The sequence below is a fragment of the Erpetoichthys calabaricus genome, chromosome 5 (assembly GCF_900747795.2).
Source record: "Erpetoichthys calabaricus chromosome 5, fErpCal1.3, whole genome shotgun sequence".
Classification (NCBI taxonomy): domain Eukaryota; kingdom Metazoa; phylum Chordata; class Cladistia; order Polypteriformes; family Polypteridae; genus Erpetoichthys; species Erpetoichthys calabaricus.
Genome location: NC_041398.2, coordinates 76558338 through 76573814, shown reverse-complemented (window position 1 = coordinate 76573814; position 15477 = coordinate 76558338).

Here is a 15477-nt window from a genome sequence, read left to right as displayed (position 1 = left end):
CTTGTAATTACAAACACATTATAAAATAGTTTATACATGTCATTTTTGAACAAAAAACACCAATATTATGAGATTCAGCCATTTTAGAAGACCAGCTATGTGTGATAGCTCAGCACTTAGTCTTCCTGTACAACCAAATTTCCTCTCAAAAGACTACACAATGGTAAACTTCTCATGCCACATGACTGGTTTCATTTTGATTTACTTTTGTATTTATGTGAGAACTCACACAAGTGAATACCATGAGAAAAATGTACCAGGAATATGTGATTAAATAATTTTTTCCAGATCCCTTTTGTTATCACAAACGCGCTAAAAATACGAAAAGCAGTACTCTTGGCTTGAAAAATGGATGTATTTGGTAAGTATTTAAGCTTTTCCTCCATTGTAAAGTGCTAGTGTGGGCAAGATATTTTTTATAAATTTATAGAAAGTGCTTAACTAGCCAATTTACATGGCAAATGCATTTACACCATGTTTGTGAAGAAATAACTTTCAGCTGAAAAATACTGAATGTATACCTTAAGCATGACACCATAAAGCCTTCACACAGAGATTTCTGGGAATCTTTGACAAACTACTAAGTCATGTAGTGAAAGTACAAACCCTGACAACTTTTAAACAGTATCTGGATGAGATATTGGGATAACTTAGCTAGTAGCTTAACAAACAATCTTGGGTTACTGAATGGCTTATTCTCATTTGTCAAATTTCTTATGTTCTTATTTAGTTAGGAATAAAGCCCAAATAGATTTGTGGCAGCTATAATAGCTGTTATAGACAGCACACTCCAACTCAAGTGATGTAAAAAATTGCAATGATTCATATACTGTTGTTAGATTTGGCTGTGGAGAGTCTATTGTTAATTATAGTTTAGTTTGAAATTCTAAAACATAACATCATTGAAAAATGTACACAGTGGAGAGGTACAAGAGATCTCCGTTAAAGTGGCTGGGATATTTTTGCTTACCTTAATGATATGACTGTACCAGTTTCACAAGGTAAAGCTTTTTTCTATGTGGAGAAGTGACTGTCAAATTTTCTTTGAGTTCTCATTTCAGTGTAATTGTGATTACTGCTAAGATAATTGCATTGAAATACCGGTAGTATATATTTTAAATCAAACAAAAATTATATTGTCTTAATGCTTTTTCATTAATTCTGTTCTGTGATCTGATGGTAAAATGATCAGATGATTAAACTGTTGCTCTGCCATTCCACGTCAGTATAGTCATGGCAACTGGATTGCATATACAGTGTCACTTTTGTGAGTGTTAAAGTCCCTGAAATACTAACTGGGTTCAGTTCCCAGTCTGGGCATTATTTTGCATATTTTATCTATGGTTTATCTTTTGAAGACTATTTAGGTTATTCACGAGATCTACATCTGTACTACATGACTGAAAGTAGATGTATGCTTGAGTGTGTCTTGCAATGGACTGGTGCTCTTTTCACAGTTGTTTCCCACCTTTCTTCCCGTACTGTCATGGATAAACGTTTACTCCTGGGACACTTAATTGAATATCCAAGTGGGAAAGTGTATGTGTGAATGCTTATTAAGAGATTTGCAGGAACAGGCCCTGGATATGGTGTTGGACAATTGTAGGGTACACTCACCTATATAACCACAGAGCCAATTTAGAATCACTAATTAATGTAATCCATGTGTTTTGGGGGGGTGTGGGGAAAAAAAAAACAGAGCAACCAGGGGAAAATCCATGCAGACAGAGAGAACATGCAGACTCCATATGAGTAATGAAGTTGAGAATTCTAGGTAGCATCTCAAATCAATGTACATATCACTGTGCTGCCTAGCCCTGCTTTAATTATTAGTTTATTGCACTCTGTGAGTACCTTGGCAACTCATAATGTGATTTTAGTGTGTCCTTTGATCATTTTTAGATGAAAGGCAAGACAAGACTAACATTAGTCTTCTTTCACAGATGCTTTTTTGAAGCATGACCAGTGCATTAGAAATAATAATAATAATAATAACATAAAGCTGCACAGTTAAATCTCTGACTGAGGATTTGCTGAAAGAGTCGACGACTAAGATAAAAAAAATACAGCACAGATGCACCTTTCTGGATCATTTACATTTACAGTAAAAAATAATTATTAAACATTTTACTAATGTATTTCTAAAAAAAGTGGTAAAAACACCAACCATAGATCAAGTATGTATATACCGTAAAAATGAAAAATTGACCATTTATTTTAAAGCTCAATCAAAGACCATTCATCTGCAAGAAAACTGATTAATCACAACTGCCCTCAGAAAGATAAGTAGTCAGTCATGCTTGTGTGAGAACTGCATATTGTTTAGTGACAGAGGAAGGGGAGTGAGATGAAGTTTCAAAGCCATTTGAAACTGCTGATCAAGCTTGCAGTGTCCTCCCTGCTTGAGTAAAAGCAGAGCTTCCTATAACATGGTGAGCTGAAATAAATAGCCCGCAACTGCTCAGAGTTACATACAGTTGTAGAATAAATATGCAAAAAAAAATATACATATTAGTATCCATTCATAGAAATTTCTGTGCTCATAAGGTATTCTAGGTATGCAAACCTTTTCTTTATTTTAATTTGGAAAGGTAATTTTATGTTTTCAAATTGCTTTTGAATATAATTAATGTATCATCCATCCTAACCAACTAATACAACTCAATTAATTTGGTGTTGGGATCTTGCAAGAACAAGGTATTATTAAATATTTTTTAAGAAAGTACATTTTTTCAGTCCTTAGCATGTTGTGTTCCCCTTTAAACTACACAAGGACTGATCATTTTATAATTCATTACCTGAGAACAATCAGACATTGCAAATTGCAAACAAAGAATCACAACAGGACTTGCTGCATTTTAAATCTGATGACCAGCAGACAGACAGACAAAAGGCAGCTTACAGGCATCACACAAAAACTGAAGCAACAGAGTTCTGGGTTTAAAGTTGCTGTTTAAACAAGGCCCTCCATAGACTGTCAGAAATGGGCAGAAGATCCTCCAATTGACCTTTCTTTTACCCAGCTTCTGCTTTAGGCTCCTCCTATCTATGTTTGTTGCTATGCAACACTTTTTTTGCTGCTGTCACATAAAGAGGGCAGAGCAGATCAAAAGAGGAGTTTCAGATGGTGGCATTGCTTGAACATTTATACAGTCTTTGTGATAGCTACCAGTTTAGCTCTCCTTAAAGACTTCTTTAGTTCTGTTGTATCAATTTAGATTTTTTGCCTAATGACTTTTTTTCTCATTTTGGATCAGTGTTTGATAATTTGCCTGTTTTTTAGAGCTCTGTTCAATTTTTGTCCTTTTTGGGTTTTGTAGCTGTTTTTTTATAAGTCTATGCATTAAGTCTTGCCTTTCTTTGGGAATTTTCCTTTTAGATTTAAGGAGTTTTACTATAATAAATTAATAATTAAAAAAAAATCAAAAACTATTCTTATTAAAATCAAAACAGAAAGTTCTGTTAGTTGCTCAGTGAAAAAAAAAAAATATATATATATATAGATGGCTTTAAGGCCGGCTCACTTAGCTAGTATTTGTTTTTTGTGCAGCTCTGCTCATGCCTCCCTTCAACTGAATGCTTCCAAGAAGGACACCTTCAAATTATTTTAATCTGAAGGAACCGCCGATGGAACAAAACAACTAAGAAGTTGTCAAGTTTTATGTGTGTTTAAGTAAAGTTTCAATACTGAATAAAGCTATAATGCTGTTTCTTCAAGTGCAAAAATAAAAGTCTCTCTGACCCACCCCTCTCCTGGCTGTCTTTTTGTGCAACTTACAAGTCCACAATATACTTTCGTATTTGTGGACTTTAAAGGGGGATACCCTGATTATTTAAGAAGCCTCCAAAAACACAGAACAAGGTATTATTTTCCTCCATTTCATGCACTAGATAAAACAACCCCAAAAGTAAAAAAAAAAAAATCAGTTCATTCCATGGGCAGCCTAAATGCATACTCTGTGAATGTCACTGCTGTTTGCAATAAGTTAAACTTAAATGCAATTCAGTGTTAGTACTCGTTTTGTCTAATATATTACTCTACTTTCCCCTTTTGTATTATTAATATGTAGCCTTTGTCAGAATGCCTCAAATCTCCCAGACTTACCACTGTTTATAAGGTATTGTACCATATAACGTCTCCCCACCTTCCCTTCTACATTTATAACCTCGGGAAATTAGGTGTAGTAAAAGACAAGCAGGAGTTAAGTTACAATTTAAATAATGTATTATTGATAATATTCATAAATAATAACAATATGCAAAGTACATTTGAATATTGGCAACCATACAACCTGATAAATGCTAATGTGTAGTTTCAGGCGGCACACAGACTTGTTAGTTACTTAAAATGTCTCTAGTTAAGGCATCATTGGTGGTCAGCTTTTTAAAAGAACAGGCTGCATGCCTGTTTCAATATGGCTGCCAAGCTGTGCTTGTCATTGTGTTGTCCTTTTCAGTTCATGGTGTGAGATGGTCTTTCATCAGTTTAGTAAGAGAGAGAGAGAGCTGGGTAAAGCAAACTAATTTATAGGTTTTCTGTCCAACCCCTACAGTCAATAGGGCGTCATGGTACATAAAAGCTTTTTATACAAGCCAATTCCAAACAGCCATACTTCAGACCAATAGGGCAGAGAACACCTTCATACCTACCCCTGTGAAGCTTGCCAGTTAGGCAGTCTGGCTTTCCTGTGGGGGTTGACTGAGAAACAGCAGAGAAACACTTGCCAAACTTGTTTGAGGCACTTCCCCCAACCCTGTCGTAAAATTACAAAGAGACTCATTCCTAAAAGTGGGGAAGGGGTTCTTAAACCATTGCTGTTATTATCAATAATGTTACACTAATATTACATTGCTTTGTCTAAATTACAAATAAAGACATACAAAACATTTATCAACTTGTATGCAAAATTTCACATCACAACAGTACTTTATTGTGTGCCTATGGCTATCATGGACCCGTGATCATCAGAGGTGACTGTGTGCAGAGTGTGCAGACCTATAAATACCTGGGAGTGCAGCTGAATGATAAATTGGACTGGACTGGCAATATTGATGCTCTGTGTAAGAAAGGACAGAGCCTACTCTACTTCCTTAGAAGGCTGCCGTCCTTCAACATCTGCAATAAGATGCTGCAGATGTTCTATCAGATGGTTGTGGGCGAGTGCCCTCTTCTACGCGGTGGTGTGCTGGGGAGGCAGCATAAAGAAGAGGGACGCCTCACGCCTGGACAAACTGGTGAGGAAGGCAGGCTCTATTGTAGGCATGGAACTTGACAGTTTGACATCTGTGGCAGAGCGACGGGCACTGAGCAGGCTCCTGTCAATCATGGAGAATCCACTGCATCCACAGAACAGTATCATCTCCAGGCAAAGGAGCAGCTTCAGCGGGGGTGTAAACGTTAACATTATTCAAAGTTATTGTCTGTCTGTATAACTGCACTGTTATCACTCTTTAATTTAATATGTTCTTTATTAGTATGCTGCTGCTGGCGTATGTGAATTTCCCCTTGGGATTAATAAGGTATCTATCTATCTATCTATCTATCTATCTATCTATCTATCTATCTATCTATCTATCTATCTATCTATCTATCTATCTATCTATCATAAAAAAGGTTGAACATACAACTGATGAAAAATACGAAAATACACACTTGATTCAACAACATACACAAGTGAAAATTGTGAACATCTAATAATAACATATTCTCATTTCTCAATTCTGATTACCCATTTCAATTCAAAAGAATACACTTATCTGTAAAAATGTACTTTGCAATGACCATCAACAAAAGCCATGTCTCTAGGAAAAGTGGAAATTGATCTAATGCAGGAATTTTTTACTTATGTGTAATTGTCTACGGCATGTTCAAGAGTAAGCAGCTCTAGTGACTTGATTGATGCCTTTATCCAATGTGACTTACAACATTTCAGACACAATTGGTTGTTTCTTTTACGTTGTTACGTTTCCACACTGCCAGCTAATAACATTAGCCTTTGATAAAAAAAATATAATATTACATTTGATTAACTGATGGCATAATACTGAAGGTCCATTGTCTCATGCAATTTCCTGAGCAAAGCCAGTTAGCACAGCTAGTAATGATTAATTTAAAATTTCTACTTTGCTGTCAGAGTTTGTCTCAGTTACAGACATATGCCAAATTGTTAGATAGTAGACCAGGCAAAACTAACCTGACATAAAAATCCAGAGCAAAAATTTATTTCTATGCTGACATGGCATTCTTGCAGTAAAAGAATGGTTTAATGTATACTGCTCCAGGTCAGATCAATGAAATGCTATGCAAATCACAAAAAATATTAACACTGATGTGTGTATACAAAGCTGTTAAATAGGAAAGTACATGTTATATACAATACAGTATAATCTGAATTCACAAAGCTAATGTACTATATGGTTTGATAGAACTCAAATTCATAAAGCTATGGTTTGTGGTTCTGGTTGTGTACCTCAGATCTGTTTATTTTGATAAGTTCAGGGCATAATCATGCTCACTTCTACACTTACATCAAGCCAAAACATTTTCAAAAATGAACCTAGCAAGCATTTGGAAGAAAAACTGGAGTGTCCGGTTATGATGAAAATACAGAAAGAAAAAAAGAAAATGCACATATTGTGCAGAGAGTGACTGGGTGGTGAATAGGCAACACTGATATGCAATACACACAGTTATTATCGTTATTATTATATGATTGTTATACACATTAAATGTATATCAGTCATAATAATTACTTCACTTTTTATTACAAATATAAATACAGGTACATTTTTCTTTTGAAAAATTTATTTTCCTTTTAATACGCTTTTCTTTGTAACATATATGTAACAAATCTTGTGGCTCATTCTAGGATTAGGCAAATAGTTGATTGATGTATGCTGACAGAGAAGCAGGCAACTGTTGATGCCTGAAACAATCTCAGATATGACTGATTTAAAATGGCACTTGCACAGTTAAAACAAAAAAATGAACCTTACTTTGCTTGTAATCACAGTTGAACTGTATTCAGTTAATCAATTGAAAAAGAAATCAACAAATATAGTAAGAATATTCACTGTATGAATATATGTTAGTGCACATAATGAACAATTGCACAGTTGAACAATCAATCGCTTTACAGTGAACATTAACATTATTTTGAAAGATTATTTGGAAATACATTTCAATGCAAAACAAGCAATAATAACTTTAGAAGTATTGAACATTTACTACGTTGAATGTAATATTTTATAACAAATTTGATAAATGTGTGATATTTAAATAATTAGAAGTAGATTTCCTGAAGTTAAACTTAACATACCAGTCTGTATCTTATTAATCTAAGTAGGGTTGTGGTGATCTCTGCACATCCCAGTAGCATTACACACAAAGTAGGAACTAACCCAGGATGAGACACCAGTCCACTGCACAGCCCATTCACATACACACAATCGCACTGGGACCATTTGGAATCACTGGTGTACCTAATGTTCACAGGAATGAAAACAGGAGTGCGCAGAGAAAAACCCCAAGCAGACACAGCCATGTAAGTCTGACCTGCAAATATGATAGGGCTGTTTCCATACAATGACTGCAGTTGTATAGCCCTTTATTTCCTATTAAAACATGTTAAAACTCATTTCACATTTCATTACACAGGTTATAACTAAATAAAAGCTATACATTTATCTTTTTGAGCAAGTTTGATTCTAAATGATCCAGTATTCCAATAAATAAATAAATATAACAAGAGTCATTATATCACAAAGGATATTTTCTATCAGAGGAGTTGTGCAGCTCATGGATTTTGGATGGCTACCATTTCTGTAGCTTTCCATTTCTGCTTCACTAGTTTGAGGCAAAACACAATATTAAAGAGCGAATGCCCTTTGGCTTATCTGAGCATCACTTTTCCTATATTTCACTGTTCAAAAATGGATGTAAACAGTTTTGCTATTCGTGATCTTGCATAAAGGCAGCAGCCAAATATACATTAATAATGATATTGTGTGTAAATCAAGAATCTGCCTTTTATTTTCTGTTGTATTTCAAACAATTACCTTGTTGTAACAAACTCAGATTTTAATGATACTTTCAATATCAGTTTAATAAATTAAACAAATATAAAGTATATTATTGGATAAGTATATTTAAAAAATTAAATTCTTAATTTTTATTGTGCCCTTTGTGAAGCTTTAAAAGGCATTGACACTTCACGACTCTACTTGATGTGTTGTACCATGACATTTATGTTAGCCTCAGTATATATAACTCTCCTTATACAGTAATACAAGGCTTGTCATCCATTTTCATTGCAACTGTCTGTTTTTTTAAAAGTGAAGCACAGATAGGTAAAGTGACTCATTTAGAACCACACAATGAATCAGAAGTGAGCCTTTGTATGTGAGGCTCCATTGGACTGGCGTCTAATCCCTAATTAGTTTCTGCCTTGTCTCTGATGTAGGCAGGGATTCTGGCTGCTACACCCTGTAATGGAGCAAACAGATACAGAAAATGCATGACTGAATAATTTATTGGTGTGAAGTACTGTTAAGAAAAAGCTAACAGTAATCTACAAATACTAAAGATAATAGTAATCTTCCTTTAACATTTTAATGCCTTGTGACAAAGCTGACATGATGGAATTTATTCTGTTGTGACTCATTTTCATTTCTTTTAAAAAATAATGAAAACAATGTAACTTACAATATAGTAAATGCTAAGTTGTGTTCAATTCCTACATTTTAATTTCCTCATTTAAAAGAATAACCCTCTCAGAGTAAACTTAAAACATTCTATAAATCTGATTGTCAGTCCCAGACCCTATTTTATATAGCACCTTACAATGAAGAATAATATTATAAATAAAGGAGTTGCAGTCTACATGGTCTGTTAGTTTTAAGTCCTACATTAATGCTGTTCTGACTCAGACCACAGTTGATAACATATTAGTCATTCACATTCAGACTCTGCTTAATGAATTAATATATTAATTTGGAGAAACAATATAATTAATCTATCCACAAAATGAAATGAATGCACATTCTAATGACTACAACTTTTGTCCTGCAAGCCTTTTTTCACTGTAGAATAAAGTCAATTTAAAATATGTCCAAATAGGTTTAGGTAGGGAATTTACATTATTACAAACATCTTTTTCCCTTTCTGTTATATTGTGGGAAAAATGTGTTTTTTTAAATGTGTTGTGGACAACAGTTAATACAACATCACATGCAGTACTCTAAAACTAGGAATCGTGCAGTTCTAACTTGACTGTTACATTGAATGCATCTTTTGTACATTTGTCTGAACTTGTTTGGTAATTGGAACTGGTTGTCTATTTCAGACTGTTTTGAAATTTATCCTAACTGAGATCTTGATGTATGATTTTTACCATATTTCTTTAGAAATTCAAGAAATACTGTACTCAAAACATCATGTCATCTCAAAACATCTAATTATGTTTATTAAATAAATAAAGCACCAATTCTACTGTAAATTGTATGTTAAAAGAACCAATTATTAGAGAAGAACACTGAATGGAATAGAAAATGTTCATCTAAACAGTCTAAACACTATTCTGAATCTCTTTTGGCTAACAAACACTGTATTAATACCAGCAGATTCAAAACAAATAATGTATATCCTGCATGTCATTTATATGAATGTGCAATGAAAGATTGTTATGTAATTTACTGCATGTACAAGAGTATGCACAGGTTTGAATGAATTTTATATAAACATACCATTGATAAAAGCATAAAATTGAAAATAATAGGTTTCAAGTTATAGAATATGTGAATTCTTATTCAGCTGTATTTTTTGAAGTTTGAGGGGATACCTAAAAACCTGGTTGTAGTACCTTTGAAAAGTGGCAATATGCCTGTGATAATGAGGAGAAAGCCAAAAGTAAGCATGAAAAGTGGCCATGCTGTTTCAGAAAACAGACCACTTATTCAATACACCTTACAAATGTACAAAATGACAAAGATCTTAGCATTATTTTTGCAGCTATGCTACCACTCTTCTGGTCTATTAAAGATAAAACACTCTATTTAATATTAAGGCAATACTCAGCACTAACAGTCCATTTACGGTAAACTGTTGCTAAGAGTGTTTCCTACACTTTTAAACTACAAAACTACTTGTTTTAAAACTAGTTTTATAAAAGAATTAACACAAGACTTCCTAACCCATTCAACAAGAAAAATAATAAAACCACTACTTCCAAAACATGCCTTGCTCCATTTTAGAGAGTAGGAAACTTTCATTAAATCACTGTATTACTGTAAGAAAGAAAGAAAGAAAGAAAGAAAGAAAGAAAGAAAGAAAGAAAGAAAGAAAGAAAGAAAGAAAGAAAGAACATTCACATTGAAAGCTTTTATTGCATTTACTGTAGCTTCTTGTAAAAGTTGAAGAAAATGACTTGAAACTTCACAAAAATAATTGTCAACAACATGCTGATCTAAAAGTTATATAAGGACAATTAGGTAATTGCACAAATTATTTATGGTTAAATTATATACATGTACTTTTTTGCATTTATAATAAAGCATAACATGATGTAACAATTCAATTTAGTCAACCTAATTACTATATTTTTTATATCTTTCATAATAAGCTTCTTTCAACAGCTGCTCAAATTACTATAGCAACATAAGTGGCTGCTTTGGCTTCTTTGGGGTCCCCACTAACCCCCCAGCAAATTAGTTGCTCCATAAAGTTTGTGTGCTGAGTGAGCTGTAGTGTCACAAAGTTTTTCCACAAAATCACAAAATAGAGTAAGTAGAAACCTAACCAAAATACTATATACTGAACAATAAATCAATCAATGAATACAAAAGAACCAATTAATCAAAGTATGTAATTACACTTTATGTATATTATTTATAATAAAGCAAGAACAATCTTTGCATAGGAAAAAATCATTATACATAAGTCAAAAAAACCCATCTCAAAATCAAACCCAAACTGAGAACTCAAATAAAATTAATGAAAAACAAATAAAATCAATTCACAATCAACTCATATAACCCAACAAAGAAACAATTAAAGATTACTGGTGCCAATTACCCATTTACAGAGTAAATGTCTATGAAATATGTATAAAAATAAAAAATAAACAATAAGAAAATAGATCCAAAGTAAATATAACAATAGAAAAAAACAGTGTGAGCAGTTATTGAAAAGAATATATCATGAAGCCTAAACAAGCATAGCCTAAGGAGAAACTGAACGAAATGTCACTGGATTCCTGACCCCTTCATGTGATATAAAGTGTAGGTCTGGCCAACACGTTTGCTTCAGGCCACAGCCAACAGCCAACTAGTACTGAAGTTAAAAATATAATAAAACACTGAACAAGTAAAGAGAATACAATATATACATAAAATACCCAAAACCAGCGACACTGAACTATCTATTATATAAGGTCAGGTGACTCATAATAGAACATCTATCATCAATCAAATGACCAAAAACAATAAAAATGGTAGTCACAAATTAATTATAACCAAATGTATAAGCACTTAAGGAAAGAACTATTTAACAAGAGGTGAAGCTTACCTCACCAGTATATAAATAAATAAATAGTAAAAAAAATCTCGACTTAAGGAGCTTGTAACTTAGCGGAAAGGAAAACAAAACAGAATACAAAATCAATAAAATAGATCTAGATAGGGCGGCACAGTGGCGCAGTGGTAGCGCTGCTGCCTCACAGTTATTTCCCGGGTCCTCCCTGCATGGAGTTTGCATGTTCTCCCCGTGTCTGCGTGGGTTTCCTCCAGGTGCTCCGGTTTCCTCCCACAGTCCAAAGACATGCAGGTTAGGTGGATTGGCGATTCTAAATTGGCCCTAGTGTGTGCTTGGTGTGTGGGTGTGTTTGTGTGTGTCCTGCGGAGGGTTGGTGCCCTGCCCGGGATTGGTTCCTGCCTTGTGCCCTGTGTTGGCTGGGATTGGCTCCAGCAGACCCCCGTGACCCTGTGTTCAGATTCAGTGGGTTGGAAAATGGATGGATAGATCTAGAAAGCCAGCAAACGATGCAGCGTGAAAATAATGAAAACCTGTTTACCTTACACAGTCAATACACAACACATAAGTCTGCAACTGTCTGAATAGAAATGAAAGCAAAAGGATGTAAACACCCAGGGGTATATCACAGAAAATACGCCCAATCAAGTGACTCATTCAAACCAAAGGGGTGTAAAGTCTTTAACTGAAAACTCCAGTGTGCTTCCCTGCATAGCAATAAGTTATCAAAGTTACCCCGACGGGAGCTGTGATTTTACTATTTCAAGAACGGTAAATCTAAGGTTTGAAACTTTGTGATTTGTAGTAATGAAATGCCTATGTACAGGAAGTTTCATTTATTTGGTCCTGATGCTGCTTTTGTGTTGTGCAATATGATAACGAATGGAACGTAGGATTTTACCTATGTGTAACAAAGGACAGGAACATAACAATAGAAAAATGACACCTTTTCAATTGCAATCAGATCTATGTTTAATATTAATGTCACCCTGTGGAGTAGTGATTAAGATTGCCTAGTAAAACATTCCTACAATAACTACAACTTAAAGGAAAATGTCCAGGAGTAACATGGTTAAAAGTTGTGATGTAGGGAATAGAAATTATAAGTATCATCATAAATGAAAATAATAACCAGTGTGAAGGGTAAGTCTTTATCTGTCATAAGCTGCTCTTCCTAAAATCATAAGGACGTTTCAGAGCAGCATCTCACACACAGAGAGAAGTTGTGTACCAACAAACTGTTAACAAATCAATGCTAATATCAAAGTGCAGACACTAGAAACTTTTCCATTAAACTGTCTGAAAGACCGAAATAACATTTTAAAGCTAGCCCAGAAAGAAATATGTTTCCGGGTTAATTCTGTATATAAGAATTAAGGATACAGAATTCACAAAGTGTTTGCCTTTGTATATAGGAGGGAAAAAGATCAAACTAAGCTTGTGTAGATTTGTTTTATGTTGTTCATTATTGTCATTTGTCTGTGTATACAGTACTTGTTTAACGTGTATATACCTATCTTCTATTGTTCTTATGTTGTGAATAAATTATTTTATTGGATTTATTGCAGCGAGCTTGTTTGGGTTGTTTGTTGAAAAATACAGAGAAAGTGAAAGTTGAATAGTTTTGACTTTTCCCAATTTATGGACAAAGGAACTTTGTTCATGTATTTGTGCAGTTCTTGGTGAACTGGCTGAAAGGTGAAGCTGAACTCTCATATACAATAATTGGCAGTCTTATCTTGTAACATGGTTTGTTTGTAAGGATTCGAGTTAAATTTGTGATTCGTAAATACTTTCTATATTTTACATACTTAATGAAAAATGTTTCAAGAAAATCTATCTGTACTAAATAAAAAATGTCATATTACTAAACAGATATATTAGAAGACATCATATATCATATGACTAAGGGATTTATGTTCAATAGCTGTTTTAAGTGGGGATACTTCTCATTCAGTGCATGCATAATAAATAAAATACTAATTAACTGTTTCCAAGTTTAGCAGATCAAACAGGAGGTATTTACGAATGTATATACATCAGAGGTTTGTGTATTGCAATTATATGAAATTCATTTTTAAAAGGTATTTCAGATGTAATTGCAGTTTTGGGGATAGACGAACTACATCCAGCTTCAGGCTCCCTAAAGGCTAGAGCCAGCTCTGGTAAGATCAGCTACAAACATAAATAACTAAAAGTAAGAGTTCCTTTTTGATTAGGGTAATAAATAACCATCCATTTTCCTAACCTATTTATTCCATTGAGGATTTCAGGAAGCTAGAGGTCTTATGAATAGCATCATGCCCAAGGCACAAAACAAGAACCAGCCCAGGATGTGTGCCAGGCCATTGCAAATTACTCACATCTTCTTATAAAAGGACAATTTTAGAATGCAGATAAAGTATTGACAAATTGCTGTTGCTTCAAAGAAAATCAATACATCAATCACATATTATGATCTTTAAAGGAAACATATATTTAAGTTGTTTGATAAAGTCCAACAAGCTAAAATAACTGATCAAATTGTTCCTAGCAATTCCTTGAGAAGATTGTTACCTTTAACTGATATGATACAAAAATGTAAATAAACTTGTAAATGAAATGAATGCCACAAATATTGCTTAGTTTCATTTTATTGAATACTTTGGTGAATACAAAACCCTTCTCTGTATCCATTAAAATCCATTAATATTTTAACCTCCTGCATTTTGCACCTTTCCTAGGCAGTACTGAGTGGAAGGCTCTAACTAACTAACTTTGGACAGGACAACAGGTCACCACTGGGCAAATTTATTAACACATACACCGTCTCATACTGGGCTAATTTAGAGTTACTAGTTATTAGACATGCATGCCTTTGAGTGGTGGGAGGAAAAGCAAAGACATTTGAAAAATAAATCACACAGACATTTATTTTTCTTTTATTGTCTATGCTATTACTAAGGAGAATATTCAAGCCCATGACTGTGCAGCTGTTATGGACCACTGCTAACCTCTGTGTTTTGTGCTGCACCAACACAAAATCTGTGATATAAAGGCAAACCGTGGCAAATACTATGGCCAGGTTCACACAGTTACACATGAAGCAATGTGATTTCATATTCTTATAACTGCTTGGTAGGCTACACTGCTTAACTTTCCTGCTGAAAGTGTAAAATTTAAAAATTATACTTAAAATAATGATAAATAGCTACAGTATCAATCACAGTAAACTTAAAAACTTATTTCGATTTGGAAGTTAATTGAGCTGCCGATTACTGTAATCATACAGTTCAGAGTGAGTGTGTAATCTGGGGTAAGATACTTTGCCTTGCATTCACCTAGTATGCAAGTAGAGCTTATTTCTAAAGTGCATTTTACACTGACATTTTGATTATGGTACTATTTAGAAATGTAGGTCCCATCTCATGGGAAGATTCCAGTCTAAGGTGGGAATAAAGCTCTTAAGTGCCTGTAATTAGCTGATGCACTCTTAATTGCTGTAAAGTCATCAGTCAAGAGGATTCAAGGGAAACAAATGAGAGAAGTGAACAATGTTTGTTCAGAGGCAGTTGGAAAATTTTAATTTCCTACATTTAGGATGGGAATAAGGGATAGGAGATACACCTGTGCATTTGATAATAACAGATGCAAGAAGAAATGTGCTTGTTTTCTGTCAAGATGCTCTAATTGAAGGAACATGTGATGATGATCGACAGAATTGTCCATGATCAAGAAAGAAGAAGAAAGAAAAAACCTAAAAGTAAATGCTTATTACCGTAACAGGTTGCGAGGACAGACTCTGGCCTCCATATCTCTGAAATTGATTCATGATTTTACATAAGAACTTAAGGGATTTAATAAAGAAGTAGAACTGAATCAGGATTGTTTTGTAACTGTAATAATTATGCTGTTAAGTTGTTTTTTTTAAGTTGTCAATGTTTTTCTTTTAAGTAGTTGTGATGGAAATC